General features: G+C 43.4%; 1 protein-coding gene across 1 annotated transcript in view; it reads right to left on the bottom strand.

The window, feature by feature from the left end:
* Nucleotides 1-18,229, bottom strand: part of LOC147745341 (uncharacterized) — a 212,349-nt gene that overhangs the window by 118,372 nt on the left and 75,748 nt on the right. Inside the window, exons 2-3 of the mRNA XM_086952242.1 lie at nucleotides 10,480-10,539; nucleotides 36-89 (exon numbers count right to left, since the gene is read on the bottom strand). The gene's annotated coding sequence lies outside the window, so the exon portion shown is untranslated. The remainder of the gene's footprint in view (nucleotides 1-35; nucleotides 90-10,479; nucleotides 10,540-18,229) is intronic.

Here is an 18,229-nt window from a genome sequence, read left to right as displayed (position 1 = left end):
CACCATTTCAAATTGTGGGAAAGATAAGGACTTACTTGGTGGCCAGGAACTCATCACACTCCTTCAACAGGACCCGAGCACTTTTACACCTGAAAAAGGAGAAGAAAGCATCACAACAGTAAAGGAAACCAAAAAGGGACAAGAAAAGACAAATAAAATGTGTTGGAACTGGCCCTTTTTGCAGGGTTATCCCCAAACTTTTTGCTTCTTCCTCCTTTGTTTTTCCTGACCTGTGGTTGTTGACAATAGGACTCTGGGCACTGTATGACTGCTGATCAGTGCTAAAGTGCATATGCTCTCTGTTTAACCCCTTCGGTGCTGATGACGGCTCCCGGTCGTCATCAGTTACGGTGGGCATGTGCTGATGACAGCCGGGAGCCGCCATGATAATGCCCGCGATCGGAATGTGCCGCACAGGCACAGAATTGCGGCCGCGGCAAAGGGGTTAAATTGTAATTATGATTGGTTATCCATGATTGGCATATTTGTTTTACCAGTAGGTCCCTTGAAAAGTGCACTGAGTGTGCCAGGGCTGGTGATTCAAATGCTAGTAGTGGGCCTGCAGCACAGATTGTGCCACCCATATGAGAAGCCCTAAAATGGTGTCTCAGGCCTACCACCGTAGGGCCTGTGTGCAGTTGCTACCTGCCACGTTGACTGTGCAAGTGCACCCACTTGCCAGTCCCTAAACCTTCCCTTTTCTGCATATTAGTCACACCTATGGTAGGCCCAAAGGCAGGGTGCATTTTAGGTAAAAGGTAGGACATGCCCTGATGTGTGTGGCATGTCCTGAAAGTGAATTACAGCCATTTTCGTTTTTCAATATTGAAAGGCTATCTAGCCCATAGGCTAGAATGGGAAATGCTGTATATAATGTTTACCTGCATATCTTCCCATAGGAGCAAGATTGAAAATTGAAGTCTGGTATCCCTGAACTCAGAATTTTATAACCCATCCTTTAGGAAGGATGGTTTTTAAATCATGTGCTTGAAAACAGCCCTTTTAGAAAGTGGCTGTTTTCTTTTCTGACCTTTCCTGTGTGCCTTTGCCTGTTTGTTAATTGACTATCTGGTTTATGAGTGACAGAGGTTGAGGTGCTTAATGAGGCTGGCTGAATCAGCACAGGGCTGAATAGCTCCATCTGCATCTTGAGCGGTGGGAGGGGATCTCACTTGGGCCTGAATAGAGCTGTGCCTGCCTTCCACAATGCTGGCTCCACCTCCTGCTGGGCGGCTGACGACCCTGATCCTCTCTCACAAAGGAAGGAAGGAGTCATGTAAACAGAGTGCTCCAGGACTGACCAGAATTGGTTTGGACAAAGGAAAATGCCTCTCTGCCTTCAGAGAACAAAGGAAATATTGGAATAAAAAGGTATACCCAGAACCCAAGACTTTAGATCATCCTGGAATCAAGAAGGAACCTCTGCCAAGGAGAAAAGCTGGAAGACTGAAGAGGAAGGACTGTCCCGCTGTGTGTTTGTGGGCTAACCTGCAGTTGCTATTCTGCCAAGGAGAGGGGAAGGACTTTGCTGTTGCTGTGTCCCCTTGCTTGAAGAGATCTCCAAGGCCCTGAGGAGAGCTGGCCTCCTGTTATGAAGTTCCAGGAACAAAATTACTTCATCCCCAGCTTCCTCCCTGAACTCTGATGTGTGTGTTCTGACCTGCATAGAGTGCTTGATCCATTTTTAGCAAAAAACACAGTTGATGGACAGAATGCAGAACAATGTCTTACATTCACCCCAGTACAAAGATCTGGGCCTAAATCCATCGTTTTTTTGCACTCCACACCACCCTAGGTCAGACACTGGCTATATGCAAATCAGCCTTGACCCTGTGCCTCATGGGAACAGTCCAGCCCAAACTACCAAGCCATGTCTTTCCCAGACCGGAATCAAGCATCCAAGGACCAGTTTCTGGCTATCAGCCTTCTTCAGCCTGGATAGCTTGACTCCAGTGATGTGGAGAGCCTGGGACTCACGTCTGAGCATACCCAGCCCACTCGGGTGAAAATTGCAAAAAATACAGTTGATGGACAGAATGCAGAACAATGTCTTACATTCACCCCAGTACATAGATCTGGGCCTAAATCCATTGTTTCTTTGCACTCCACACCACCCTTGATCAGACACTGGCTATATGCAAATCAGCCTTGACCCAGTGCCTCATGGGAACAGTCCAGCCCGAACTACCAAGCCATGTCTTTCCCAGACCGGAATCAAGCATCCAAGGACCGGTTTCTGTCTATCAGGGATGTACGATGTTACAACGCATGCTTTTACCACGCATGCCATTACAACGCAGTTTTTACAACGCATACCATTACAACGCATAGCGCTTTGGGGTGCTGGAAAGTGAATAGTTTAATTTACTATTCCTACTCCAGTCCCCGTGGATAGTAGGGAAGGTGTTGGATAGTAAATTAAATCTATTCCCTATCCTAGAGCACCCTCCAGCACAATGCGTTGTAATGGTTTGCGTTGTAATGGTTGCGTCGTAATGGTAGTGCGTTGTAAAAGTTTCGTTGTAAAGGCTGTTTACCGACTATCAGCCTTCTTCAGCCTGGATAGCTTGACTCCAGTGATGTGGAGAGCCTGGGACTCACGTCTGAGCATAAAACACAGTTGATGGACAGAATGCAGAACAATGTCTTACATTCCCCCCAGTACAAAGATCTGGGCCTAAATCCATCGTTTTTTTGCACTCCACACCACCCTAGGTCAGATACTGCAAAGAAGCGATGGATTTAGACCCAGATCTCTGTTCTAGGGTGAATGTATGACATTATTCTGCATACTGTCCATCAACTGTGGTTTTTGCATTTGTCACCCCGAGTGGGATGGGTATGCTCAGACGTGAGTCCCATGCTCTCCACACCACTGGATTCAAGCAGGCCGGGCTGAAGACGGCTGGAATGCCAGAAACCGGTCCTCGGAAGCTTGTTACCGGTCCAGGGAAGGCATGGCTTGGCAGTTCAGGCTGGACTGTTCCCATGAGGCACACAGTCAGACTGATTTGCATATGGCCATGTCTGAACTGGGGTGGTGTGGAGTGCAAAAAAAACGATGGATTTAGGCCCAGATCTCTGTACTAGGGTGACTGTATGACATTGTTCTGCATTCTGATGTGGAGAGCCTGGGACTCACGTCTGAGCATACCCAGCCCACTCGGGGTAAATTGCAAAAAACACAGTTGATGGACAGAATGCAAAACAATGTCTTACATTTCCCCCAGTACAAAGATTTGGGCCTAAATCCATCGTTTTTTTGCACTCCACACCACCCTAGGTCAGACACTGCAAAAAAACGATGGATTTAGGCCCAGATCTCTGTACTAGGGTGAATGTATGACATTTTTCTGCATTCTGTCCATCAATCGTGGTTTTTACATTGATCCATTTGTAGGGCCCGTGGAGGTTGTTTCCTGCTGTTTGGGTAGCTGAACAAGAAGAAAAGAAGAAGATCTACAATTTGCAACAATTCCTCGCTTGCGAAGCGCATCTCCCCAGTGCGGAAAGATTCCTGTCGCTGCGAGTATTGCCGCAGAGTCTGTTGTCACTGAAAGAAACTGTTGCACCGCTTGCTTGCGGACCGCATCTCGTCTCTACGAACATCGTCACAGAGTCCAGCACAAAGCGCAAGCGCATCAAGGAGCAGCGGCAGAAGAGGATCCACGGTGCGCCGCGCATCGCCGCTGCACAGAACATCGGCGCCTCGTGCCTGTACTAGACGCATCATACTGGAGAACCTGCGCGCCTGAATCCACACAAGGTATCGCATCGCTCCCCATACAGACCGGATTCGTCGCAACACACCCGCTGCGTGCAGCAGGGTTGTCACATCGCCTCCCCAGCGTCTCAGGAGTGATGCATCGCTTCTTTTACAACGCTGCAGTTGCCGCTTGTAATTTTTGTCGCATCTACAGGTACTTTGGGCTAAAAGTGACGCAACTGTGGATTATTTTGACGCAAACCCTTGAACTCTTTTTAAATCATATTCTTGAACTGTTTATGTTGGATTTTTGTCGTTTTAGTCTTGTGTAGTTTAGATAAGGATACCTTATTTTTCTAAACTGGTGTGGAGTCCATTTGTGGTGTTTTCACTATGTTACTGTGAGTGTTGGTACAAATACTTTACACATTGCCTTTGATAAGCCTGTCTGCTCGTACCAAGCTACCAAGGGGGTGAGCAGGGGTTATCTAACGAGTGTATCCCCCTTGCCCTGAGAGGGAGGAGCTTAGGGATGTTTTGAATGTTGTCCAGGATATACTAAATCCACAAATGATGAGCTACTAGTGAGTGAGGGCGCAGTTCAAAACAAATATTGTGGAAAGCTATGAGAAAAGTGAATTAAAACTAGCTCGAGGGCGTCCAAAAAACCTTTATTGTACGACGTACTCCGCCAGGATTAAAAATGCAGTGCACCAGCAGTCTGGATTCGAAACCATGTTTGAAAAAAACTGTTCTTCTACTGCAAAATACCATGAACATGGTCGGAACTTGTCCAACCAACTGCAGGAGAGACAATATCGTAAGAGACTGGTGAAGAAGTCTTATAAGCGAGCATTTAACAACAATCGGGCAGCATTGCTCGAACCTAGTACTCCCAAAGAGACCACCAACAGGTTGACCTGTGTCCACACGTTTTGTAAATTTTCCAACAGAATTAAAAAAAGTATTCTGTTGAATTGGAAAATTCTAAATATAGGGGGCATACCATTACCACGTCCTCTTTTTGCTTTTAAGCGAAGTAGCAACCTCAGAGATCGCTTGATACATACCCGCCCTCGCACTCACAACAAAGGTACACAGGATACTCTGTGGGGGTTACCTTCTATACAGGGCCACTTTCCTTGTGGTTCGTGTGCAGCTTGTTCTGACACATCCATGACGAAAGAGATTGATATAGGATCACTACGACCTTGGGTCCTAAATTGCCCCACCAATTGCAATAGTGACAGCCTGATTTACATGATCACCTGCCCGTGTCCCCTGCAGTACGCAGGGATGACCACTCGACAGGTGAAAATTGGCATTCTCGAGCATAAGAGCACCATCCGTTGTGGCAAGTCATCAACAAAATTGACTAATCATTTTCTGGCAGTAAAAAACAGTCCATCTGATTTGAAATGGACAGTTTTGGAGAGACACCATTCATTCCACCACACATAACTGATGTTACCTCCTTTTTGTTCAGACGCGAACAATGGTGGGTGCACAAACTCCAGGTTGACACCTGAGACCTGAATGATGATATTCCGTGGCTGCTACTATAAGGTTTCAGTTAAGCTCCCTTCTGTCTCCCCTTTTCACATATAGGGGTACTATACTTAGAGCTTCAGGTCACTGTCTTTATGACACAATTTGACTCAAGCTTAGGCATACTCTACAACAGCTACAGTGTGCATATCTTCCACAGTTAGCTCCTAATGGGAATAGTCTACAGATACATGTCTTGACATTGATAAAGAAAGCTATTGACTATAGACTATTATGACGTTGCATGATGAATGAGTAATCTGAGACTTTATAGACAGCGCTTGTTTGGACATCTAAATCATGTATCATCCTCTAGTCTACATGGAGAAACGTCTCCATTTTTTGTCAGCCATTAATGAACCGCTTTGGCCTCTTTCAATTGTACCCTGTCGTCAGGCAGCTAAATGATTATGGGTTTCCCCCGTTGTTTCGATATTTGGCACGTGTCGCTATATTCTGCATCAGTAAAATAAAGTGTCCCCTTAATTGTACAGATACATTTTTGGTCATAATATCGCATTAACTTGAAGTCATACGTAGTTGTCTACAACACTAAGCTTTCACTGTACACTGTTTGTGTTAACTTGATAACGAGCATGCGCTAACTTGCACACTACCGTCAGATGACGTGCGCGAGGTGTTCAAAGTAGCGTCACCTCATTGCGCATGCGTCAATATATACATTACCATCGGAAGACATGCACGAGGTATTTCAAGAAGGTGTTACCTCAGTGCGCATGCGTTGTTGATTCCTCACGTTTAGACCACCATCTCAGTGTCTATCGTTTGGATTGGCTGCCACTACGGTAGTAGCTCTTTAAAAAGGAGGTGTTTTTCCATGTCGAGTTACCTCCGGCTTCATGCTCCAATCTTCACCAAGGTACCGACGGATAGGTAAGCCCTCTGATGTTTTGCCATGGATATTATTTATGTTTAGCATGTCACTTTGCACTCCAGGCTTATATTTTGATATTCTGGCATAGTTTTTCCCACATTCTTTCACTCGTGGGCTACAGCCAACGTTAGACTTACATCAGACATCAGTGTCATTTAATGCACAATTGTCCCTGTAGCCAAGCTGTTGGTATGGTACCTGATCATAACCCTTTGACAGCAAGGATGTGTTCGTTTTTTTTCATGGCATTCCAGCAGATTTTGCTGACTTGATTACTGCTTTTTACCTCATTGTAGTTAAGATGATTATATTCAGCCACGGTTTTGGCAGTACCATTTTTTTACCCTGTTTATAGTCCTCCCCTGAGAGTTTGGCTCAGTATTGACATGCTTGTCGGTGTGCTTCACACTTATTGGTACACACATGTTCTTCCTATTCTGAATCAGAAGAGACGTGTTGTTTACTATAAACCTTTATCACAGTCTTTTCCAGAGCGGTGCCTTTTTCCTGAGCGGTTGCCAGGGAGAGGGGTGGTGATTTACCCAGTAGTTACGAGTAAGTTAATTCCAAAAATATTTTTTCTTCATTATGTTACATCACCAGTGTCTATATGTACCAGCAATCATTACATTGATGAGTGAATTTTGTGTTTTTGATTGTAGGTAACATTTTCCTTAGAATTGACACATCAAGAAGAATTGTGTCTCTGTATCCTTTTCTGTTAACACCTTTTGCAGCAGGATCATAAGTCCTGATGAAAGCCCAGCCTACATTTAGGCTTTTTTGGCTGAAACATGTTGACCGAATAGTTTTTCTTACACCACGCGGTTTCGAATCCAGACCGCTGGTGCACTGCATTTTTAATCCTGGCGGAGTACGTCCTACAATAAAGGTTTTTTGGATGCCCTCGAGCTAGTTTTAATTCACTTTTCTCATAGTTTTGCACAACATTTAGTTTGCGCTGTGCCCTCACTCACACTATTAGCTCATCATTTATGGATTTAGTACATCCTAGATAACATTAAAAACATCCCTGAGGAACTAGGTTTTTCCTCTGAGAGGAGAATCCCAAATGATTAAGCATGTCACCTTTGGTGAGTGAGGGATTTCATCCTAAAAAGGGAAATGCCCAAAGATACTTCTGTTGGGCCTAGTCACTGGTTTTGATTGACATTTCACACACACCATTTGTAAATGGATAGTAGTGGCTTTGCCACACCCTATATACCATTTCTTTCAGACCTCAGGATTTTGTACTGTTCTTTACTCTGATTTTGGGGAATACATCCTGTGCGGTCTTAAAATCCTCCCTAGGACCCTCTGGCTTTGAACCGTTAATTCTAAATATAGGGGGCATACCATTACCACATCCTCTTTTTGCTTTTAAGCGAAGTAGCAACCTCAGAGATCGCTTGATACATACCCGCCCTCGCACTCACAACAAAGGTACACAGGATACTCTGTGGGGGTTACCTTCTATACAGTGCCACTTTCCTTGTGGTTCGTGTGCAGCTTGTTCTGACACATCCATGACGAAAGAGATTGATATAGGATCACTACGACCTTGGGTCCTAAATTGCCCCACCAATTGCAATAGTGACAGCCTGATTTACATGATCACCTGCCCGTGTCCCCTGCAGTACGCAGGGATGACCACTCGACAGGTGAAAATTGGCATTCTCGAGCATAAGAGCACCATCCGTTGTGGCAAGTCATCAACAAAATTGACTAATCATTTTCTGGCAGTAAAAAACAGTCCATCTGATTTGAAATGGACAGTTTTGGAGAGACACCATTCATTCCACCACACATAACTGATGTTACCTCCTTTTTGTTCAGACGCGAACAATGGTGGGTGCACAAACTCCAGGTTGACACCTGAGACCTGAATGATGATATTCCGTGGCTGCTACTATAAGGTTTCAGTTAAGCTCCCTTCTGTCTCCCCTTTTCACATATAGGGGTACTATACTTAGAGCTTCAGGTCACTGTCTTTATGACACAATTTGACTCAAGCTTAGGCATACTCTACAACAGCTACAGTGTGCATATCTTCCACAGTTAGCTCCTAATGGGAATAGTCTACAGATACATGTCTTGACATTGATAAAGAAAGCTATTGACTATAGACTATTATGACGTTGCATGATGAATGAGTAATCTGAGACTTTATAGACAGCGCTTGTTTGGACATCTAAATCATGTATCATCCTCTAGTCTACATGGAGAAACGTCTCCATTTTTTGTCAGCCATTAATGAACCGCTTTGGCCTCTTTCAATTGTACCCTGTCATCAGGCAGCTAAATGATTATGGGTTTCCCCCGTTGTTTCGATATTTGGCACGTGTCGCTATATTCTGCATCAGTAAAATAAAGTGTCCCCTTAATTGTACAGATACATTTTTTGTCATAATATCGCTTTAACTTGAAGTCATACGTAGTTGTCTACAACACTAAGCTTTCACTGTACACTGTTTGTGTTAACTTGATAACGAGCATGCGCTAACTTGCACACTACCGTCAGATGACGTGCGCGAGGTGTTCAAAGTAGCGTCACCTCATTGCGCATGCGTCAATATATACATTACCATCGGAAGACATGCACGAGGTATTTCAAGAAGGTGTTACCTCAGTGCGCATGCGTTGTTGATTCCTCACGTTTAGACCACCATCTCAGTGTCTATCGTTTGGATTGGCTGCCACTACGGTAGTAGCTCTTTAAAAAGGAGGTGTTTTTCCATGTCGAGTTACCTCCGGCTTCATGCTCCAATCTTCACCAAGCCCTCTGATGTTTTGCCATGGATATTATTTATGTTTAGCATGTCACTTTGCACTCCAGGCTTATATTTTGATATTCTGGCATAGTTTTTCCCACATTCTTTCACTCGTGGGCTACAGCCAACGTTAGACTTACATCAGACATCAGTGTCATTTAATGCACAATTGTCCCTGTAGCCAAGCTGTTGGTATGGTACCTGATCATAACCCTTTGACAGCAAGGATGTGTTTGTTTTTTTTCATGGCATTCCAGCAGATTTTGCTGACTTGATTACTGCTTTTTACCTCATTGTAGTTAAGATGATTATATTCAGCCACGGTTTTGGCAGTACCATTTTTTTACCCTGTTTATAGTCCTCCCCTGAGAGTTTGGCTCAGTATTGACATGCTTGTTGGTGTGCTTTACACTTATTGGTACACACATGTTCTTCCTATTCTGAATCAGAAGAGACGTGTTGTTTACTATAAACCTTTATCACAGTCTTTTCCAGAGCGGTGCCTTTTTCCTGAGCGGTTGCCAGGGAGAGGGGTGGTGATTTACCCAGTAGTTACGAGTAAGTTAATTCCAAAAATATTTTTTCTTCATTATGTTACATCACCAGTGTCTATATGTACCAGCAATCATTACATTGATGAGTGAATTTTGTGTTTTTGATTGTAGGTATCATTTTCCTTAGAATTGACACATCAAGAAAAATTGTGTCTCTGTATCCTTTTCTGTTAACACCTTTTGCAGCAGGATCATAAGTCCTACATTTAGGCTTTTTTGGCTGAAACATGTTGACCGAATAGTTTTTCTTACACCACGCGGTTTCGAATCCAGACCGCTGGTGCACTGCATTTTTAATCCTGGCGGAGTACGTCCTACAATAAAGGTTTTTTGGATGCCCTCGAGCTAGTTTTAATTCACTTTACTCATAGTTTTGCACAACATTTAGTTTGCGCTGCGCCCTCACTCACACTATTAGCTCATCATTTATGGATTTAGTACATCCTAGATAACATTAAAAACATCCCTGAGGAACTAGGTTTTTCCTCTGGGAGGAGAATCCCAAATGATTAAGCATGTCACCTTTGGTGAGTGAGGGATTTCATCCTAAAAAGGAAATGCCCAAAGATACTTCTGTTGGGCCTAGTCACTGGTTTTGATTGACATTTCACACACACCATTTGTAAATGGATAGTAGTGGCTTTGCCACACCCTATATACCATTTCTTTCAGACCTCAGGATTTTGTACTGTTCTTTACTCTGATTTTGGGGAATACATCCTGTGCGGTCTTAAAATCCTCGCTAGGACCCTCTGGCTTTGAACCGTTAATTGTTATAGTCGATTAGCTTAACCCTGGCGAAAACTAGCTTTTGTAAGAAAACACGCTCAACGCAGCTAGCAAGCAAGCAAAGAAGAGGAATAAATAAAAGTCAAGTATTGTTTTATTATATTTAAGAAGCTGAAGAGATACAAAAAAACCAGACACAGAGAGCGAGAGACAGAGAGGGAGACTAGAGAAGGAATAAGAAAAAAGGAAATAGGGGGTAATGGAAAACCTTACCTAACAGTTATTTTGTTTGTTCCCCTGGGGATGGCAGCCGCACCACCTGGTCCATCCTACCTGAAAGCAAGTAAAGAGACCCTTCAACCAAGAGCTTATTTGCATCAAACCTGAATCCCACTTATTCCCATCTTCCAAACAACCGTCCTTAACTTACAAAGCAAAAGGAACTTTGTTCTCTGGTAACTGTTGTAAAGCACCTTTGATCTATGAATAAATAGATTTTTTTAAACCTTTTTATTGTACTGGTATATATGATGAAACCCACAACACACATCTTCTTCTAAATCAAAACCTTGCGCTACAATGAACACACTATGAACCCTTGTTGAACAAGATCTGAGTGAATATACAGCGCATCCACAGGCTGAACAAGGTCTGAGTGAATATACAGTGCACCCACAGGCTGAACAAGGTCCGAAAGAACACACAGCACACCCACAGGCTGAACAAGGTCTGAAAGGACAGCCTGAGCACCTTCACGATGAACAAAGTCTGAGTGAACCTACAGTGGAGGCACAGGCTGAACAAGATCTGAGTCACGAGCAGAACCTGCAGACGGTCGCACTCGCTATGGACTGAATTCCATTAATCACAATGGAGTCTCCACTGGATTTATGACGATCTATCATCTTTCCTTATAATACTGGCAGCCCCCGACTGGTGGGAACATATTATCTTATACAGCAATCTCGAGTGGTCATTATCACGTCACCAATTTACGTTGCCTTCCATTCCTGGATAATTTATCGACTGCAAACACAAAGATCATCACCAGAGTACATACCGGGTATCCTATAATTCAGTCAGAGGACCCATTCACAGTTCATACTTCAGACTACTGAACTTGATCGCGCTCCATCTGCCAGAAGTTAAGATATTGGTGCATGAATACAGACTTCCTGAAGAAGGCTTACGCCGAAACGTGTTGAAATGGGAATGCACTTCTGTATTTTTTATAATAATTGACTCTATTGTTTATTTTTTTCACCTGTTGTATATGTATTGTATTTTTGTATGTAGTAAATTATAACTATAATCAGCTAAGAAAAATAACCAACAAAAAAAAGATGTCATAAAAATACAATATCAGAACAAATTAGCACAATCAACGTGTGTTTCTAGTCATTAGCTTGTTAGTTTTCCTTCTCCTTCTTAAACAGGCACATAACCCGGTGCAAATTTGCTCCCCTTTTCCCCAAGTGTTGTTTCCTTGCGAGGGTTCATCCTATTAGGCAGCGGCCCCCTTCTTCCTAAAACAAGATCTGAGTGAACACACAGCGCACCCACAGGCTAAAAAACGTCTGGGTGAGCATAAAGCGCACCTACAGATGAACAAGGTCTGATTTAACATAGAGCACAGCTGCAGCTTGGATAGCAGACCCTAAAAGCCCAGCCCACTTCTTCATAACTCCATCTTTCATAACCTGGTTGACAAACAGCATGTTAAAGTCCTCATACACAATTCAGTCAAACATCATAAATCAATCAACCACTCTTAGAGCTACACATACCATGCTCTCTGAATAGCAGGGATTCAAGTTTAAGCTGATGTTGCGTGAAGCAAAGGCTGAGAAATGGCAGCAACGAGGCATCAATAGAAATCCAATCTCAGTTCTTAAGGTGAATTAGGAGTGTAAGGGAGGCAACCACCCCAAAGGACACTGAAGCTAGTTTGAGGAGCCAGGGGACACATCATCAACAACATGTCAGTCAAATGGCTGGTTGGTTATGTTGGAGTCAGCAAATCAGATGAAGGACATTCAAATGGCAGGACCCGTTAGCACTCCACTGGGATGGGAACTTTGCGGTCCGTTAGCAAGTGTAAAGGACGCAGATTAGATGACGATGTGCAATTAGTGACCAATGCCCCGGAAGGGCAAGGAGTGAAGCAATGTCTTGTACGATGGGTGGTCACCCACTCCATGGCCGGAAACAGTGAATGGAGGGAGGCACAGCTTCCGGGCACATAGCCAGGCAGGTATATGAGCGGACATGGAAGCTGAACAAAGGCACACCGGTCATGCCAATGTGGATGAATGTATGTATGTATATGCTATTATTACAGCACAAGCCCAGCCAGAAGGTAACGGAGCACTGCACATGGTCAAAGACAAGCATAACGTAACTGCCGGATGGAAGTGGTAACTAGTTTGTGGACGGTTAATGTACTTGTGATTTGGGGTTCTTTAAAGAGGTGAATCTTGACCTCTTTTACAAATATGAGCAGCTTTGGGACAGCGGTTCTGATGGATACAGGGATGTTGTTCAAATGTGTATTGGTCACATCTCATCCTTTGGAGCCCCTGATGAAGGGGCAGAGAAGAACCTGTCGAAACCATTGGAGATTCATTTCTTTTTTTGAAGGAGTGAGGTTTGTTTGGAGGGTGATGTCATTGATGTGGCAACCAAATGTTGGGGTTCCTCTCAGAAAAGGGGATGAGAGCCTAATGGGGTAGATTAGAGCACTCTAGGGCAGTTATGTGGGAACGGAGATAAGAGGGGTCCTGGCATTCTGACAGGGGATGTCAGGGAATGCACCCAAGAGCATTGCTTCTGTGCAGCGGCAGCATCGATGGGATTATACCCCATGGAGTGACTAACAGGAAGTGTTCAGTGATCCTCCAGCAGGTAAGGTCCTATTCTGTCTGTAAGTTCTCTTGACTGATGAGCATGTAATAGCTGGCAGGATCCATGGAACTATGTGGTGGACGTGGAGGGGGTTGACAGGGAGGGGTGCATGGTTGAGGGGGTAGAAGCCAACACTGGTTTCAAATGGACTGAAGGATGTGCAAAAAGAGCAACATTTCAAGGAAGTATTACAATCCAGTAATTCATGCAGAGTCAGTTCTTTTGCTTTTTTCAGCCAGGTATCTGGTATTAGGTACCAAGTGGTGTCAAAGAGATTATAATTTTCCCTACAGGGTCATCTGCTTTACAAAGAATCTCAATGCAAAGAGTGACTCTAAAAATCAGCGGGCCATGCAGTCAGAGGCGTAAACGCAGAGCATTACTAACGTTATGCAGAACCACACAATTGTAGGGCCTACACGCAAGGGGACACCTGAAATGGGTTCTACACCTCACATGAACCCAACACGAAACCACCTTCGCACACTGATCAAACATCCTGGGGCTGGCAGGGGGGGGTTGAGGAGGAAGGGCTCTAGCCATAAAACACAACACAAATATACAAGGAAGAGCTGGTAGGTATTCTGGCCACTGGCGTTCGGTGCCCAGTAATGTGTACCATTCTACTTTAGTTAGTAGTGTCCTGGACTGGTTCTGGGGACAGTAGTCGCCTACAACAAGCCCCTACAGCTCCACGGCTAAAAGAAAAGGTCTCAATCTACTTCTGACCTTTTTCACTACATGTAAATATTGGTGGGGAGGCGCTTAAAATAGGCTGAATACAGCTAGCAAATTCTGTAAAATAAAGTCATAAAGCCCCTAACACAGTGGGCAATTCACTGGTGTGTGCAGACACCACCACTAGACGTTACATCTAATCCTGGCTTTACCACTTTACCAAAATATGCTGGAAATAAACACCAAATGTTAAGTCTCTGCAGGGCCTCTATACAGGTCATTATCCTGGGATTGTGGTCCCTCGGCCTCTCTATCACATTCTCTGCCACCCCACGTGTGGTTTACTGCACTAGGAAACTACAACCAGGAGATTGTTTAACCCTGGCCTACCAATTTGTCTAATAGTGCGCTTGAGGAATCACTGATTACATGTATGGCTCTACTCCTATTTATGTCTAAGATCGTGGATATTTACAATCATCCAAGTATTGTAAGTAAAACTGTGCTTTTAAAAATGGACTTAGACTGTGGTGATGTGTCTTGAACTCAAGATTCTGTTCCTGTGGCTCCTGCAGTGTTTATGATGGATTTCCAGGAGTGTTCCGGGCAGCTGTGTTCCAGGTGAGGTTGGGTGAGTGGTGAATACATCTTACTCTTAACCTACTGATGACACCACAGAGACATTGACTCTGAGGAGGGTGGGTACACAGTGTCCACTCTCATGGGCTATTCCCTAGAATGTATCATGCTCAAGTAATAACCTTTGGAACAAGTAGTTCTGCGTTCCTTGGATTGATAACTTACCGAACTGTTTAATACTAGGCAAATCCTACTGTTTCTGTGCCTTTGTTCCCTGATCGGACAATGTGTGCACCTCGATCGAGGGTGGATGGAAGAAATAAACAGTAAAGGTACATTTCCATCATATGCTCTCAGCATGGATTTAATTCACTCGTTCAGAGCTGTTTCACTGCAGGTCTCTGCACTCCATATTAGCATCTCCAAAGGCAACAGTATCCTTGAGGTTGCAATGTGCAGGAGCCCTCTTGCCCAGAAGCCCTCCCTCCCAGCGCCAAACAAGCAGGACTTTTATAGCTGAGATGTGTGCACCCTGCCAGTCTACTGCTGTTGTACTGGCATTGGAGAGCTGCACTAGATGAGTGTAGGCAATGGGGCAGAACACCCAAAGGCAGGATAAACCTGAAGATTCCTGGAGACAAAGAGTAATTCTTTTTGAGACTACTGTAAGGATGTTACCAGTACTTCTGGAATTAATTATTTTAATGTAGACCTATAAAACAGGTTTACACTAGGAACAGTATGATTGCTATTACTATTATTAAAAATGTAACATTTGATAGCACAGTAAACCTTTACACACTCAATCTTTTTGCAAAGTTTGCGACAGCTGATCTTGTACTCTGTACAGCCTTCCTATGTTATGTTAATGGGTTGTTGACTTATTTAAAGATGTTTTACCGTAATTTAAATTATGGCAACATTTATTTTGGTATCGAAATGTTTTACTTTTATGGCTAAATTTAGCTGAATTAAGTTTGTTGTTCCTAGGTTCGAGATAAAATGCAATGACTCAGCCTTGAAGGGACATCTCGGCCTGAGACTGGCAAATGGGTCAAAAGTCAGCTGTTCATAAAGCCATAGATAAGTGTCAAGATTGGAGAAAGTCCGGCCACCATATGATGTTGGAATACAAAGAGGACATAAAAGAAGTTGATTTTTAGATTTTAGATTTCTGTCAGGGTGGTGGAGAATGAGTCTGTCCAATAGGTATTTTGGGCCTATGCCTGACAAAGATTTGTATGCAGCAGAGCATTTTGAACAATGCTCTCTTTTTGGGGAGCCAATGAAAGGCTCTGAGTGTGGGGGCTGACAGCATCCGTGGAGGCATTTTTTTGACCAATTCGGGCAGCAGTTTTTTGAACCACCTGCATTTTTGATAAAAGGGATTTATTTGATGCTAGAACCAGGGGATTGCCATAATCCAGGTGAGTGATGATTAACGACTAATGATTAATGCCTCAGTGAGATCCCTGGAGCCTAAAGGAAGCTACCTAAAGATTCTCCTAAGAGGGTGCAATATGCCAAAGCAAGTGCTGTAGGTGGAGGCAATCAGGTCTTTCATAGATAGCTTATCATCTAAGAGTATACCCAGGTTCCTATCTGTTCCACTGGGCAATGGGGCAGAGCCAGGCTCAGCCTTAGTGTAGTTCCTATATTCCCAATAGGCTCTGCGCATTGGAATAACATGAACAGTAGTTTAGACGTAGGACTGAGGTCATCTAGGTCTCTACTGAATATGTTAGACTTAATTAGGTATGCCAGCTAGCTCAGAGGTCACTAGAAACTTTCTCGAGTGAACAGGAAGGAGTTAACTTTCCTGAATAGACAAGAAGGGATTCGTTTCTGACAACCGCATAAACATGACAACTTTGCTCCCCCCAGAATAAGGAGTATATCTCCAGAGTCGTGTGAAAACAATAGACAGCTATTTCACTCAGTCAATCGTGCATGCTTAGTTTCACCAGGAGTGCAGAGAAATAGAGAGACGGGCGTTTTCAATAAAAGTGGTTATTTATTGAGCAGTCTTCTTTCTTATGCAAGAGAAATTAATTGCCACAATTGCAATACTTATCATGAAGTAAAGTGCGTACAGTAAAAGGAGTATTATGAAATAATACTGTAAAAGCATTTATATTGTTTCTGAGCCATAAGATACTTAAACTGGATAAAATATATACATACTTAAAATCATTGACTAAAGGTGCTCAACTGGTGCTTCTAAGATACGCCTACCCCGGTGTACCTAACCTAAGCCAAGTACGTGGGAAGGAGTAAGTGAGCTGCAGTTTAAATTAAGTTAGTTTTGCCAAGAATCTGAATCAAGAATTCTCAAAGGATCTAATCAGCTCCGTACCTTGGTTATAGAATGAAGGAGGTCTTGTATCTCTTTCTCAGGACTCGATCTCCCAGCAACCCGCAAGGGTGACTGGAAACACTGGAGCTGGATTTCTCGGCAGGAGAAAAGACAGCGTCTCTCTTAGTGCGTCAATGGTAGGGTCGGCTTCCTTCGGCACTCACATCAGCTGGGCTTCGGGTAAGTAGATAGCCGATCTGCTCCAAACCACCGTGTGTTTGCTTAAGGCAGAGGCTGGTATATTTACACCTGGAAGGTGCAGAGTTTGACGTAAGGTTGAACATAAGATGTCATTAAGAACTGGCAGTTCTTTTAGGACTCCAGGAGTTCTAGGACAAATCAAAACAGAAGCAGGGGGATTCCCCGGGCTGCTGGAGGCTAAGTTTGTTTAAAGAACGCGTTGTACTTTCTAGGAGTCTAGGGGAGTAGCCTTGCCGTATTTGGACTGCATTGGCTATAACTAAATATGGATATGATTCTTATGCCTTTATAAGGATATGATTTGTTATAACCACATAAGGCATAAATCGGGAATATTTAATTAGGGTCCTATATACGATTACAACACCCACTCCACGTATAATGTCCATCATTACTAAATACTAAGCAATATTAAACATATAACGATGCATGTGTTTTCCAACCCACCCCAAAATACATAAAATGCATCTGAAATGGTATGTACACTAAAAATGAGTATCATACTGTACGTTTTTAAGCAGAGGTAACATTCAGATAATGCATATATGGTACGTTGGCTGAATGATTTGCGAAAATTACATTTATGAAATGGCGCTAAATACAGAAGAGAAGGTCGAGACCATTTCATCACATATTTATGCAATATTGTACATGTGCTAGAGGCTAAATCAAAATATTGTCTCTAGAGTTCCTAAAAATAGAAGTTCTGTTCTCTAAGAATAGTTCTACTTTAAGCAGAGTATCATGTGCCAATAAAAGGGTAAATATTTTGGGAACAGGAGAAAAATAATTTTGCTCTCTGTAAGAGAAAAAATAGTTCCAATGTTTTTTAGAAGTTCTGTTTATCAAAATTGAAGGCCGAATTCAAAGTTCAGGGAACGCTGTGTGCTCCTGTTTTTGTTTAAAAAATTCTTCTCGTTGTTAGGGGAGAACATAAGTTCAGATAGGCTGGCAAATAATTCGTCTACAACAGTAGGTGAAAGTTGGACCAGGTCCGAAAAAGTAGAAATAGTGCAAATGTGCGAAGCATTGCCATCATCGGTGTCTGGATCAGCAATGTTCACAGAAGGTTGTACCTGTGTGCTGCTTTCATCTCGTACTTCACCGCCACCTATTCGTAATGGTGAAGTCTCAACGAATGCCGTCATCAGAATAGGTAGCCGCTGGGGACAACACGTTGCATGAGCCGAAACCGAACCAAGCAAAATATCGATATCCATATGTACTGCTGATGGTAGTGTAAGACAGAAGTCCAACGCGCATTCTTCTCCGCATAGCAAGCAACGTAGAACAGGTAAGATGGAA

This window comes from Lissotriton vulgaris, chromosome 1_1 (assembly GCF_964263255.1).
Source record: "Lissotriton vulgaris chromosome 1_1, aLisVul1.2, whole genome shotgun sequence".
In the NCBI taxonomy this organism is placed as follows: Eukaryota; Metazoa; Chordata; class Amphibia; order Caudata; family Salamandridae; genus Lissotriton; species Lissotriton vulgaris.
The sequence above is the reverse complement of the archived record's forward strand: the minus strand, read 5'-3'. Positions and strand labels throughout refer to the sequence as shown.